The 14433-nt window shown below is 36.2% G+C and overlaps 1 long non-coding RNA gene across 1 annotated transcript; it reads right to left on the bottom strand.

Moving 5' to 3' along the window:
* Positions 1-7078: 7078 nt before the first annotated feature.
* LOC144455879 (uncharacterized) lies at positions 7079-13753 on the bottom strand. The gene is made up of 3 exons (XR_013484705.1): positions 13660-13753; positions 10538-10789; positions 7079-9338 (listed from the first exon to the last, which is right to left on the bottom strand). It is a non-coding gene; the product is annotated as an uncharacterized LOC144455879 (long non-coding RNA).
* Between the last annotated feature and the right edge of the window lie 680 nt (positions 13754-14433).

Raw genomic sequence — 14433 nt, forward strand, 5'->3', positions numbered from 1 at the left:
GGGAAGGAAGAGCTCAACCTTTTCTCCTGGGATCCAACCTGGAGGCAAATACCAGGAATGGAGTCCTGAGGCAGCTCTGACTCGTTTCCCTGAGGTTAGAGGACAGTAAAACAATTGGAACTCAGGCCTTTTTCCAAGGCCTCATACTTTTTTGGGCCCTGATTATGTCTTACTTCTCTATTTCTCCCATCTTTGTCCATCACACATAAAAGGAAAGGTACCCTCATTCCCATTCTCTATACACACACACACACACACACACAAAAAAAAAAAAAAGACACTTACACTTGTCCCCCTACCCCCATAAAATGTAAGGTCCTTGGGCAGAAATTGTTTTGTTTTTAATCCTAGCACAGTGTCATGCTTATAGTAGGATCTTAATAAATGTTTGTTAAATAGAATTAATATACTCTTTTCACAAAGACACATCCAGAACCCTAACTAGGAATTTTTTAGTTGAGCCTTCTCAATCTACCACTGACCCTCATTTGGGGGAAGGAAGGAGAAGAAGTGGAAAACAAAAATTCTTGAATGCAGGCCTAGCTGCTGGAGAGACCTCTGCACACTTGGAGGGTGAGGTAGAAATCAGAACATGGGATGGAAAGGAACCTCCCCTAGATGTCCTTCTAGTAGCTTCCCCTTTTTAACTAAGTGCTAAGGTCTATTGTGTACTGTCAAAAGACCACAGGAGCTATAAGCACTTGATAATTCTGTTTTCTGGGTTTACCTCCACCCTTGTGGCTCTAACTCCCATAACCACACTGAGGGGTAGACACTCCCATTTCCACATACACAGAGAGACAGATGTATGCCTTGTAAACAGCAAGATCATTTTTTGTGACTTTGGAAGAGATGAGCTACATTTTGAAGTATTTTTTATTTTTGAGGTCATTAGAACACCATCTTCACCATTTCTCTTTTTTTCTTTCTCTTTTTTCCCCTCAGTAGCACAAGGAAATAACTAGTTATTTAAGTGATGAAGGAGTAATATAGACAGAGTACCACAAATTGTCCATGAATTCAGGCTTCCTGATTATCTGAGTCATTAAGAAAAATAGGCAAAGGTGTGATCCATCTATGCACAGATAGGCAGATTCCAATGTAAGGGTCTCCTGGAATGGAGCACATTTTTGTCTTCCAGAGTAGTCTCTCTAGAGAGAAAGAAAAACAACGGATTAATCTAGGCCTTGAGAACTCTGACTTGATAAACTACTTTAAAAACTAACAAATTAAGAACCACCTATCTGGGACTGAGGAAATTTGGTTTGGTTTTGTTCCCTAAACACCCCCTCTGAATTAAAAAAGGACATGAGAGGTATGGTTGTCAACCAGCTTTTATCACAAAGGCTGGTTAATTTTTTTTTTACCCATATATCTTGTTATGGATTTCTTTTTGAGATTTAATTTCAATAACTCGGATCGGAAGTCACCTAGTCCAACTCATTCCTCAACAGGGACAGGCACTCCCACTTAGCTGAAATAGCAAGGGACCCTGAGGGAGAGACAAGAGGTGGTATTTATCAGGAAGATCAAACCACTGCAACAATCTTAACCACCACCTCCTCAGAACACAGCAGAGATAGCCCAAGACCTAAGCCCCAGGAGCCCTGAGAAAAGCAACACCACTCTGACTACCAAGTCCTATTTCCAGCCTGGTGCCTGTAGCCATTATCCAGAGAAACAACCCTTGTGGAAATGTAACCTGGCAAGTCCCTCCAAAGGATTGCCCCACAAAGATTCTGGCACTTGTTTTCTAAATGGTTTGACATCAGAAATAGATATAGTTTTATCAGTGAAAATGACATTAGAAGATTCATACCATCTGCTTTACTGTGGTACCCTAATAACCATTTACTCTTTCCAACTGACCTAAAATTCAGTATTAGAGTGTGAGTTCCTTCAAATGAGGGGCTGTCTAGTCTTTCTATTTGTACCCCCAGTGCTTTGCATAAAGTAAATTCATAATAAATATTTTTTCATTCATTTAATGGGAATCCCCTCTATAATATCTCTAATAAGTGGACATAGAGACTCCACCTATATACCCAAATTAACTACAAAGGGCATTTGAAGGAAACATTTTCTGTATCCAGAGAAAGAACTGATAAATAGAAGTATGTATAAAATGGTATATATACATTTTTATATATATATATATATATATATTATAGTGTGTGTGTATTTGTGTCTAATGGTAGCCATCTCTAGGGTGGGGGAGGGGCAAAGGAAAAAAAAAAGAAATTTACATGATGATTTTATTATATATTTAAAAGGATTAGCAAGTTGTACATAATAGATCTGCAGTTTCATGTGCAATCACTTTTTTAATTATATGATGTACTGGAACTGCTTGTTTTATTCCATAAATTAAAGATAAAATAAAGAAAACATAAAAAATTAAAGAAAAAAGACTTCTAATGAACTCACCACATCCTATTACAGCCCATTCCACTTTTGGAGATCTATAATTATTAGTAGTTTTCACTATATTGAGAAGCAATTTGCCTTTTTTCAATACCCATCTACTGTCTATAGTTTTGATCTCTAGGATAAAGCAAAGCAAGCCTACCCTCTCTTCCATGCTATAGCCTTTCAAATACTTGAAATTCTCCTAAGTCTTCTCTTCTTCAGGCTTAACAACCCCAGCACCTTCCATCTAGCTTCATAGGTTGTCATTTTCAGCCCTCTCATCATCTTTGTTGCTCCCCTTTGGAACTACTCTAGCTTTTGATGTCCTTTCAAAAACATAGTAGTCAAAGGGGCTATAAAACTGTGCATATCCTTTGACCCAGCAATATTGCTATGAGGTATATGTCCCAAAGAGATAAAAGGAAAAAGACCCATATGTACAAAAATATTTATGACAGCTCTTTTTGTGTTGGCAAAGAATTGGAAACTGGTCAGATGTCCATTAATTGGGGAATGGCCAAACAAGTTATGATATGTGATTGTTATGGAAAACAAAAATTAAAAATAAAATAAAAATATAGTGGTCAGAGAAGAATACAATATTCCACATCATGTCTGACCAGAGTAGAGAATAGTAGTTTGGCTTGGCAAGCTTAATAGAACAGGCATACCTATTTCATCCACACACCTACACAAAGAAGACACACCAATTTCTATACCTAATACTATGCCTGTGTTAATGCAGTATAGGGAAAACAGTGATTTGGGTGTTTGAGTGTAGTGGGAATAAGCATGTTAACTTGGGATGAGCAACACTATTTTGTCTTAAGCCTACGTGTCATGGCTAAGTGGTTGCTATGTAAGCTGTTTTTCTGTGATAAGTTAAGGACTTGAGTAGTATAGTTCAACAAGGAGGAATGTAGTTTCCAGATTTGGTAAATAGTTACTCCTGATATGAATATCCCCCAATCTGGTAAGCAATTGTTAAATGTTTGCTAAAGACATTATATTTGATTGTTTCCTTTCATCATAAGCTAGATAATCAATTACCAATAAGAACTCATTTGTAACTCATAAATGCCCTTAGCCAGAACCATAAAATCTGATGGAAGATTTCAAATATCAATCTGTTCCTGGGTTTAGACTAGGACAAACTCCTGCATTACCCACACTTGGAATGTGAGCATCCTGTGTCTATTTGAGAGCAGTACTAATTGGTAAAGACTTTCCAGATTTCTACCTCAGAGAAGGACACAGAGCCTTTGGCTGGGCAGGGAAGGAACTTTGTCATGAGGATGCTTACTGGGGCCTGCAGGAATAAGGTTTGTGGCTTGTTCCTAGAGAGGTTGATTTCATGTTATTGAATAGTCAATAAAATTTGATTGCATACATTAATGTGTGTAAATCTTATTAGGGTACCATCAGCCCTAATAGGGATGAGTAGTAGTAAATAGGTTCTATTGGTGTCATGAACCCACTACCTAGAAGGAAGTAGGACAAAGGTCACCAGCCCACTTCAGTATTCTTCAACCAGCCCTTGTAATTTGCACAAACAGATTGAAAGATGCCAAGTGGTTGCAGGAGAAAAGGAGTTCAGAAGATAGACTTAAAATGCCTAGGGTGGCTAAATGCCGTAGCTGACTAGGTACAGCTGGCTAACATCTGTTTCACAACACTTGAGCTATCCCTTGGGTTTCCAAGTTAAGGAACTAGTACAATTCTTGCCTGAAGAAGAAGTTACAACACAGCCGAAGAGCAGCAGAAAGCCAAAGTATCTCAGCGAAGAAACTCCATTGCAGCTGGAGACTATTAGGAATCAGCAGGAATAACTCAGTGGTGATGACCAGAGAAGTCCAATAGCATTACCAGAGGACAACAGTGGCTCTGCAATGCCTAAAAATGAGCACCTTTAGGTATGATCCCTAGCCACACATTTTTCCTGAATATGTTCCCTGATTGTTAGTATTGTGGGAGAAATTATACTTATGTGAATGGGAGGATCTTTCTTGTCATTTATTTTCCTCTCCTGTTTAATTAAATGTTTTTTTCTTTGAACTAATGTGTCCTCCAATTGACTAGGAAAAGGAAACACATTTGTTTGTGTTTGTGATTGTGAACTGTAATGTTGAATACATGTTGATCCACAAAGATCCTAAAACCTATGGAAGCTTTCTGGAGGCCCACATGTGAGAATCTCAGGTGCTATGTAGTCTAAGATCACATTCCATTTTTTGGCTGTCCTGTTACACAGTTGACTCATCCTGAGGTTAAAATCCACTGAAATCCCAAGCTATCTTTCATTCATAAAGTTTTTATTTAAATATTTTGTTTTCATATCACCATAATTTCCAAATATATCCCTTCTCCTCCTTTCCCCATCGAGTGATCCCTTGCAAACTCTGTTTTTCAGAGAGAAATTCAATAAAACTAGTTATGCTTAAGTTGAGACAGACAATATGTATAACATTCCACAACCATAGTCTCCTGTCTCTACAAAGATGGAAGGGAGGTATACTTTTTATGCCTTCTCTAGGCCCAAGATTGGTCATTATAATTACACAGCATTCAGTTTGGATGTTTTTGTTCTTTGTATACACATTCTAGTCATTGTATATACATTTCTTGGTTCTGGATACTTTACTCTGCAATAATTCATGTAAACCTTTCCATGTTTCTCTGAATTCTTTGTATTCATTGTTTCTTATAATATAGTAACATTCCATTACATTCATGTACTACAATTTATTTAGCCATTCCACAGTAAGTGGGCAGCTACTTTGTTTCCATAGTTCCTCACTACTACAAAGTACTGTTGTGAATATTTTGGCATATACGCCTTGTCTGGAGAACAGAATTCCATTTTCCCAGTTTTTTAGTTCTGAAAAAAAAACTATTTTCAATAAGCAGAAAATTGTTATACAGCACTTAGCCACTCTAGGCATTTTTTTTTAAATCAGGCAATTGAGGTTAAGTGACTTGCCCAGGGTCACACAGCTAGTAAGTGTCCAGTGTTTCTGGTGTAAGGCTGGATTTGAACTCAGGTCCTCCTGACTTCAGGGTCGGTCCTCTATCCACTGCGCAACCTAGCTGCCCCCACCCTAAGCATTTTAAGTCTATCTTCTGAACTCCTTTTCTCCTGCAGCCACTTGGCATCTTTATGTCTGTTTATGCAAATTACAAGGGCTGGTTGAAGAATACTGAAGTGGGCTGGTGACCTTTGTCCTACTTCCCTCTATGTAATGTGTTCATGATGCACCAATAAAACCTATTTGCTATTACTTATCCTTATGAGCAAGAACTCGCTTGCAATGAAATACTAAAAAAGGATATGATTTTTCCCAGAAATTTTGATTTCTCCTCAGGCCTAGTCATTACTTCCAGAATTCATAACCATACCTCTGCCATTGTCTCATCCTAGAACTTCTCTCACAGCAAGGGGCCTCCTCACCTGGAATATCCTTCAATAAGACCCACCCACTTCTCCCATTTCTGAGTTCCTCCTCAGCCTTCCATTTCATGGTCTCCAGACTTCATAACCATGTCCACTCAATAGATATCTTCATTCCACCAACCCGAGCCTTTTACCTCCCTTCTGTGTGTTGTCCTTCTCTATTAGAATATAAGCTCCTTAAAGGCAAATATTGTTTTTCTTTTTGTTGGGGTTTGTATCCCCAGTATTTAGCACAGTTTCTAGCACACAGCGCTTAAAAAATGCTTGTTTCTTCCTTCCTTCCCTTCCTCTCACCCTACCTTCCTTTCTTCCTTAGGAGTATATGTCTAGCAGTGAAATCTCCTGGGTCAGAGAGAAGGGACATTGTTGTCACTTTCTTCCATTAATTATTGATTCCTTAATAGGATGGTTAGACTAATTCACAGCTCCGTTACAGGTCATTATAATTACATAGCATTCAGATGGGATTTTTTGTTATTTTAGTGTTAGTATGCCTGTCTTTCCCTCCAGTATTGATTATTTCTTTTGTCACATTTTCCACTTTACTAGGTGTAAAATGAAACCTCATTGATATTTTGATTTGCATTTATCTTATGTTAAGTGATTTGGAGCAATCATTTATATAATTCTAAGTATTTTGCAATTCTTTTTAAAAAAGTTTAGTGTCTTTTGACCATTTATCCTTTAGAGAATGATTCTTGTTCTTATATATTTGTGTTACTTCACTATATATCTTGGATAGCAGACTCTTATCAAGGATATTTGATATATTGATTGATGTTTGATGCAAAGATTTTTCCCAGTTGATAGCTTTCTGTCTTATCCTAGTTAGTTGATTTTTTTTCATACAAAAGCTTTTTTAAAAAATAGAATAGACTAAGCAATCAAAATCTGAAGCAAACGACATATAGCAGCATATTTTGTTTTTAATCTCAATTTCATAATATGAATAATATATAATATAATATTCATAAAATGGATAAGAAATTCATTATTTAATTAAAAACTGTTGGAAAATTTGAATAGCTATTAGCTGAAAAAAAAAGGAATAGACCCATATCTCCCAATATACATAATAATAAATTCCCAATGGATAAGCAATATAATTGTTTTTAAATCACTTTTTTAAATAGCCAAATTAAATGTCATATTTTTACAAAAGCAGAAAAGTAAGACATTCTTAGCCATCTTTATCTTCAAAAAAAGATGAGACAAAACATACAAATTTTATTATTTAAAAATTTAGAAAGACCTTTTATACAATTAAGAAATGCATGCAGATTAAGAAAGAAACAATTTGAGAAGCACATCTTTGCCATAAACATTTCTGATAAACTTTTAACATCCAAAATTTATAAGGAATTAGCATAAGTTGCTAAGAGTAAGAGCTGTTCTTCAATAGATAAGTGATCAAAAGATCTAAACCATCTTGAAAGAACAAACACAAATTATTAACAACCACATTTTAAAAGTTAAGTTGTCTGATCAGAAAAATTAAAATTAAAACAATTCAGAGAGTCATTCATTCAACATAAAGCAAAACATCACCTGACCTCAAATTCATAATATGAATAATATATAACATTCATAAAGTGGATAAGAAATTCGTTATTTTATTAAAAACTATTGGGAAAGGAGTTTACATTCTACTGGAGAGAAATAACATTAACAAAGACAAGTAAATGCAAACTGAATTTCAGGAGAGAGGTTCCTAGTAGCTGGAGAGATCAAGATGGGCCTCGTGGAGGTGGCCTTAAAGGAAGCTAGGGATTCTACAAGAGTATTCCAATGTATTCCAGGCATGAGGGAGATCACATATGCAAAGAAACAATTTGAGAAACACATTTTTGCAATTAACATTTCTGATAAAACTCAAACACCCAAAATCTATAAAAAATTGGCACAAATTGCTAATGGTAATAAGTGTTTGCTCAATAGACAAGCAATCAAAAGATATGCACAGTCTTGACAGAGGAAACACAAATGAACAGCTCCATTTCTAAAAGTTCAAGTTACATAATCAGAAAAATGCAAATTAAGATAATTTTGGCATTAATTCATTCAACAAGCACTTTTAAAGCTCATGTTATTTACTAGGTGATAGAATATTACTGAACGGTAATAAACAATAAATATGAAGAATTCAAAGAAACATGAGAAACCACAAAATGCTGGAGATTAAATAAAATAGAATCAAAACAACAATACACACCCTGACTACAACCACAAGAATAAAAATAATAACAATAAATCTGTGGGAAATAAACAGAAAAGTTTAGAAAGGGTTTGGAAACAACCAGAAAGTTTTCTTTAGGGTTGAGTTAAAAGTCAATATGCACATCTCCTTTTGCCTTTAATTTGTTTAACAATATGTAAATAGTAGAAATTTATAGTTACAAACACAGTGATCACTAGTAATCTGGATTTGTTTTTGTTTTTCCCTAGGGTTTTGTTTTTGTACTTATCGGTGAAAAACTTTTTTTTACTCTTATTGATATGTTTCATTTTATATTACAAACATTTACAGATCACTCCCACTTCTAAGAAGTCTCTTGTAACAAAGTAAAACAGTTAAGTAAGATTAATAATACAACGATCTCATCTGAAAGTTCATGAAACATTTCACGTCTGAAGTACCCTCCACTTTTCTATTTCTATAAAATTAAAAGAAATCTATTTTCTCTCCCTCTCACCCCATTTTAAAAAACAAAAACAAAAAAAGACATTTTGTGACAAATATACATAGTGACATTAAAATTGTCTAATTATTCATTTATAGGTACTGCTGCCAATCATACTAAATCAACCCACAGAGATTTTTGATAACTGGTTTATTATATACTCAGAGCACAGTCCCATGGTACATAAAAACTGGTGGGCCCCAACCAAAATTTTCAGTAACTTTAAAACAGTTACAAGACAGAATGGATGCAGTGGAATTTTGCAAAGGCCAAAAGGGAAAGGTATAGATTTATACATCAAAGAAAAGATAGCAAAAAAAGAATACCTGCATCATGTAAAATAATAAACTGCTTAGCAAACTGTGGACTATTAACACTAGAGATACAGCTAGTGACAGGGAATATTCATCGTAAGTTAATTGTGGTAATGAAGCTGAACCAGAAATTCTTCTATCACTAGCTAGTTAATTACCTGAGATAAAGTCTGGTGTCTTGGCTAAATTCTACAAGCTCAAGCTAGTGATATGGATGGCAGCAATAATGAAATTCTGTTCCCATAATAGTCAAGCAAAACAAATTTACCCCGAAGGCAATACACAAAAACCTGTATGTCTCATTCTGGACTCTAAATCCATTGCCTCTTTGTAATAGATAGCATATTTCATCATCAGTCCTCTGGAATAATGAATAGTAACTGTGTTGATCACAGCTTACAAAATTGTTTGTTTTTATGTTGTTATAGAAATTGTATTCCTGGTTCTGCTCATTTCATTCTTCATTCTTGTGGCATGTGGAATCTGAAATGAGTGAGGAAGCAAAAGTTTGAGCTTCTGAATGTATCAGTTTATTAAGCAACACATGCCAATTGCATAATGAATCAAGACCAGGCCTCCTCAGCTTTGGCACTGAACCCTGAATACAGGGGGAGACAGATTTTTACACAATAAGAGAAATTGACAAAGTTAAGACCAATTAATTAAAAGAAAACAATTAACCAGGGTACAAAATTAGGCAATCTGATTTCTAATTGGAGGAAACATTAGGGGCTTTCCAAGTTGGAAGGAGGAGCGCAAACAGGTACAAATCCCTGAAATCAGAAACACAGGTGTCCCACCAACTCTACCCCACATATTTAATCAAAGGAACATGGAAACAATAACTGATTCACCAGTACATAGCCAGTTCTCGGATAAGACATATGGGTTGCTTAAGATATATAATTGTGAGAAAATTTCTTGCATCAGTCTTCAGCTCTGACTAGGTTTCTGGTATCATAACCTAGGTCCTTAGTTAAGGGACTTCAAGCAACAGGCAGAGGTGACCCAGCTCTCCAGCCACATAGGGCTAGGTTTAAACAAGACAATAATAATTTAATAAAGTTTTCTGACAAGACAGAAATTGTACTAGATCCATAACTGAATAGAAAGGGAACAGAGCTAGCTCCGTAATTGAGTCACAAGATGGTGTCAGTGTAGTTAACTCAATTCCCACAATTCCCTCATTAGTTTATAAAAGTTTATAAAAGTTTATTTTTTTTAGGCATTTGAGGTTAAATGACTTGCCCAGGGTCACACAGCTAGTAAGTGTCAAGTGTTTGGTCTGGGGCCAGATTTGAACTCAGGTCCTTCTGACTTCAGGGCCAATGCTCTATTCACTGTGCCACCTAGCTGCCCCCTCAAAATGTTAATGTTTATTTTTTATAATATTGTTATAGTATATAGCAGTGACTACCCTGGCCTCCATAGTCTAGAAGACAGATATATTATATTTCACACCCCTTGCCAATGTTATCCAATACCTTTAAAGAGGGTTGGTGGTTTCTAGGCTCTCTGCCATTTGCTCCAGTTCCTACCAATGGTATTCCCTCAATTTAAGGAGTCCCCTGCCCTCTAGTTCCATTTAACTTAATAGTTATAAATTAATAGTTAGCTTTTTCAAAGAAATATTTACTTCAAAGGAATAAAAAAAATACACTTACAAAAATTCGTCCCAATACCTGAGTATAATCCCTTCCCCACCTCATACTCTGGAGGGGGGAAGGGATTAGGTTCATAGCTTATCTCAGTTCCTTATACAGCATAGTCCCAAGGTCTAAGTCCAAAGCCTCCCTTAGGCTTGAGTCCTAAGCACCCTGGCTTCTCAAGTCTTCCCTGCTGGGCTGGCTGGTCACACATCTGGCCTGGAATCCTGCCTTCAGCATCATCATGTCTCAAACTCCTGAGTCCAGCAGGAAATACATCACCTGTACCTAGAACCAAAAAGAACATCTGAAGCAAGCAGACCTACTAGCAGGCAGTGTCAGAGGAGAGAAAGGGTTATAAATGAGAGATGTTACAAAGGTGAAATCTACTGCACTAGAGTGGTGGCAGTGTCAGAGGAGAGAAAGGGGTATAAATGAGAGATGTTACAAAGGTCAAATCCACAGGCCTTGGCAACAGATCAGATATGCAGGGTGAGAGATAGTAAACAGTCCAGGATGACTCCTAGGCTATGAACCTGGGAGGTTCTGGTGACTAGAAGGATGGTGCTGCACTCTACAATTATAGAAAAGGGGGGGGTTAGGGGGAAAGACAATAAGTTATGTTTTAGATATGCTGAATTTAAAATGTCTATTAAGCATCCAGTTTGGGATGTCTGAAAGGCAGTTGGAGATGCAAGATTGGAAGTCAGTAGAGTTTGAGAATCATCAGCATAGATGTAGTAATTAAATCCACAGAAGCTGATGAGTTAACCAAGTGAAATAGTATAGAGGGAGAAGAGGAACAGGCCCAAGAGGGACAAATAAATTAGAGAACATGACCTAGAAGATGATCCAACAAAGGACACAGAGAAGGAGCAGTCATATAGGTAGGAGGGAAAACCAGGAGAGAGTGGTGTTCCAAAAACCTAGAGAGAAAAGAGTATTAAAGAGGAGAGAGTGATCAATAATGTCAGACACTACAGAGAGGCAAAGGAAAATGAGGATTGGGAAAGGGTAATTAGGCTTAGCAACTAGGAGATTATTAATAATTTTGGAGAGAATAGTTTCAGTGGAATGAAAAGGTTGGACCAGATTGTAAGGGGTTAAGAAGAGAGTGAGAGGTGGGACAGCTTAGCTGGTGCAGTGGATAGAGCACTGGCCCTGAATTCAGGAGGACCTGAGTTCAAATCTAGCCTCAGACCAAACATTTGACACTTACTAGCCGTGTGACCATAGGCAAGTCACTTAACCCCAATTGCCTAAAAAAAAAAAAAAGAAGACAGTGAGAGAAGAGAAAGAGGAGAAAACTTTGTAGGTGGCTTTTCAGAGCAGTTTAGCTACTACAAAGGATAGAAGAGATATAGGATAAGAGTTAGCAAGGACAGAAGGATCACTTGAGGGTTTTTTCAGAATGGGGAAAAAATGGGCATGTTTGTAGGCAGTAGAAAATGAGTCAGTAGATAGGTAAAGATTGAAAATAAGTAAAAGAGTGGGGATGACAGTGGAGGCAATCTGTTAGAGGAGATGAAATGGAGTGGGACTGCTTGAACAAGTAGAGGAGTTAGCCTTGGTAAGGAGTCAGGCCACTTCATCACGTGCGACAGAAGTGAAGGAAGAGATAGCGGCAGAAGGCATCTGAGTGGTAGAAGATGAGGGAGATGGGATAAAGAGGGAGCTCACATCAAAGAGCCTCAATTTTTTTTTTTTGGTAAAACATGAGGCAAGTTTCTCAGATGAGAGAGTAGAGTGGAGTCATGGAAGGTTTGAGGAGGGACAAAAAGGTGTGGAAGAGATACTGTGAGATTTTCTCCATCTTGTTTCAGTAGCACAAGTGTAGGAGTAAAGGCAGTGAGGGGTGGAAGTGATTTAAGGCTGAGATTTGACTGGTTATAATTGGTGATATGATAAGAAGGCTAGGGATTCAAGAGAGAAGGACAGGATAGTTGAATCAGTTCACAAAGAGGTCAAGATGGTAGGAAGATGAGAGACAGGCTACTACAGCAGAGATGGATTGGAAGGGGTCAAGGGTATGAAGGGTGGACAAATGGTAGGGTTTTGTAAGGGAAGGCAGAGAGAAAGGTAAAAAGCCAATAAATTATAGTCAGATAAGGATACTTCAGAATTCTTAAATATTAAAGTGGTACATTTGTGGATAAGCACAAGATCAAGAGTACATGACTATCTCGATGTGTGGTTGAGGAGGAGTAGAGGAGTAGCTCATGGAAAGAGAATAGGTTGAGTGGTTAGGGTGTTTGAGAGATTCGATGTTGAAATCCCCCAGTATGAAGGCAATTCTAAAGGACTAGTGGGTCAAAGAGTAAATTATAGAAACAATAGAAAATTTCATCAAAGAAAATTACAATAATAAAATAACATACCAAAACATGTAAGATACTGCTAAAATAGTTCTGAGGGGAACATTTATATCTCTAAATGCTTTCATCAACAAAAGAAAGAACACATCAATAAATGGAGCAGCTAATTAAACAACTTTAACAACAAATCAAAAATTCCCAATTAAATAACAAAGTAGAAATTCTAAAAATCAAAGAAGAGGTCAATAAAATTGAAAGGAAAAGATCATTGAATTAATCAATAAAACTAGGAGCTGGTTTTAAAAGTAACAAAATAGGTCAATCGTTAGCTAACTGATTTCTTAAAAATTTTAAGTAGCAAACCAAATTGTTTCTATGAAAAAGGAGAACTTGCAATAATTTAAAAGGAAATAAAGGAAATTACCAGAAATTATTTTGCTCAATTATGTGCAGCCAAAACTGACTACTTGGAGAAAATAGATGAATATTATACTTACAGAAATATAAAATACCCAGATTTACAAAAGAATAAATAGACTATTTGAACTAGCCATAAGTGAACCCTCAAATAAAAAAAATTTAAATAAGGCATCCTTCCAATCTCTTTCTATAATACAAATATAGTCTTGATACCTAAATCAGGGAAGGACAAAGTAGAGAAAGAATATATATATCCATACTGAAAATTAGAACAAGAAATTTTAAGGATTTTTTTCTCCCTCATTCTCTTCTCTAGTTCTCTTCCCCTTCTGTCTGTTTTAAACTATCCAAGGTTCTTATATTTATTTAATCATTCTCTAGTCACTGCATTCTTCATGGAATTAAAGCTTCTAAGTTACCTACTTTGAGTTACCTCTTCTAAACGATTTCTATGTGATTGCTTCGTAGATCTTGATCCTTTCACCCCTTTTCTGTTGTTTCTCAGTCAGAAATATCTATTCCTGCAAGAGACAGAGAGAGTAGAAGTATTGCCCCAGATGCACAAAAAAAGTAAATTCAATATTAGCAAGAAGACAACTACCTACTAGAAAGATTATAACTATGATGAGTTTTAGTTCATACAGAGTTGGTCAAAATAATGAAGACTATAAAAAACAAACCATTTTATTAAGTTGAATAATAAAAACACATATGGTATCATTATGTGCTTTTTAAAAAGTTTTTTTTATAAAACCTAATATTCATTTCTATTAAAAACTCAAGAAATCACAGGAATAAATTGATCTTTCCTCAATGTAGTAAGTAGAATTTACCTACATCCAAGAGCAAACATATGTAATGGACAAAAGCTAGAGAACCTTTCAGTAAGATCAAGCACAAAGCAAGAATACCAGAGAAGGAAATGGTAAACCACTCCAAAACCTCCATGAACTGTTCACATGGTCACAAAGAGTCAGGCATGATAGAACACAACAAAGCAAGAATGCCCATTGTAACCACTACTATTTAACAAAAAGCTGGAAAATCTAGCTATTGAAATAAGACAAAAAAGAAAAAGAGAATGAGAGAATAAGAACAGGCCAAGAGGAAACGAAATTATCAATTTTTGAAGATAGGATGGTGTGCTTAAAGAAATCTAAAGAGTCAACTAATAATGAATCAAAATAATAACATTAG

Source organism: Phascolarctos cinereus, unplaced genomic scaffold (genome assembly GCF_003287225.1).
Source record: "Phascolarctos cinereus isolate Bilbo 61053 unplaced genomic scaffold, phaCin_HiC Scaffold_2;HRSCAF=192, whole genome shotgun sequence".
In the NCBI taxonomy this organism is placed as follows: Eukaryota; Metazoa; Chordata; class Mammalia; order Diprotodontia; family Phascolarctidae; genus Phascolarctos; species Phascolarctos cinereus.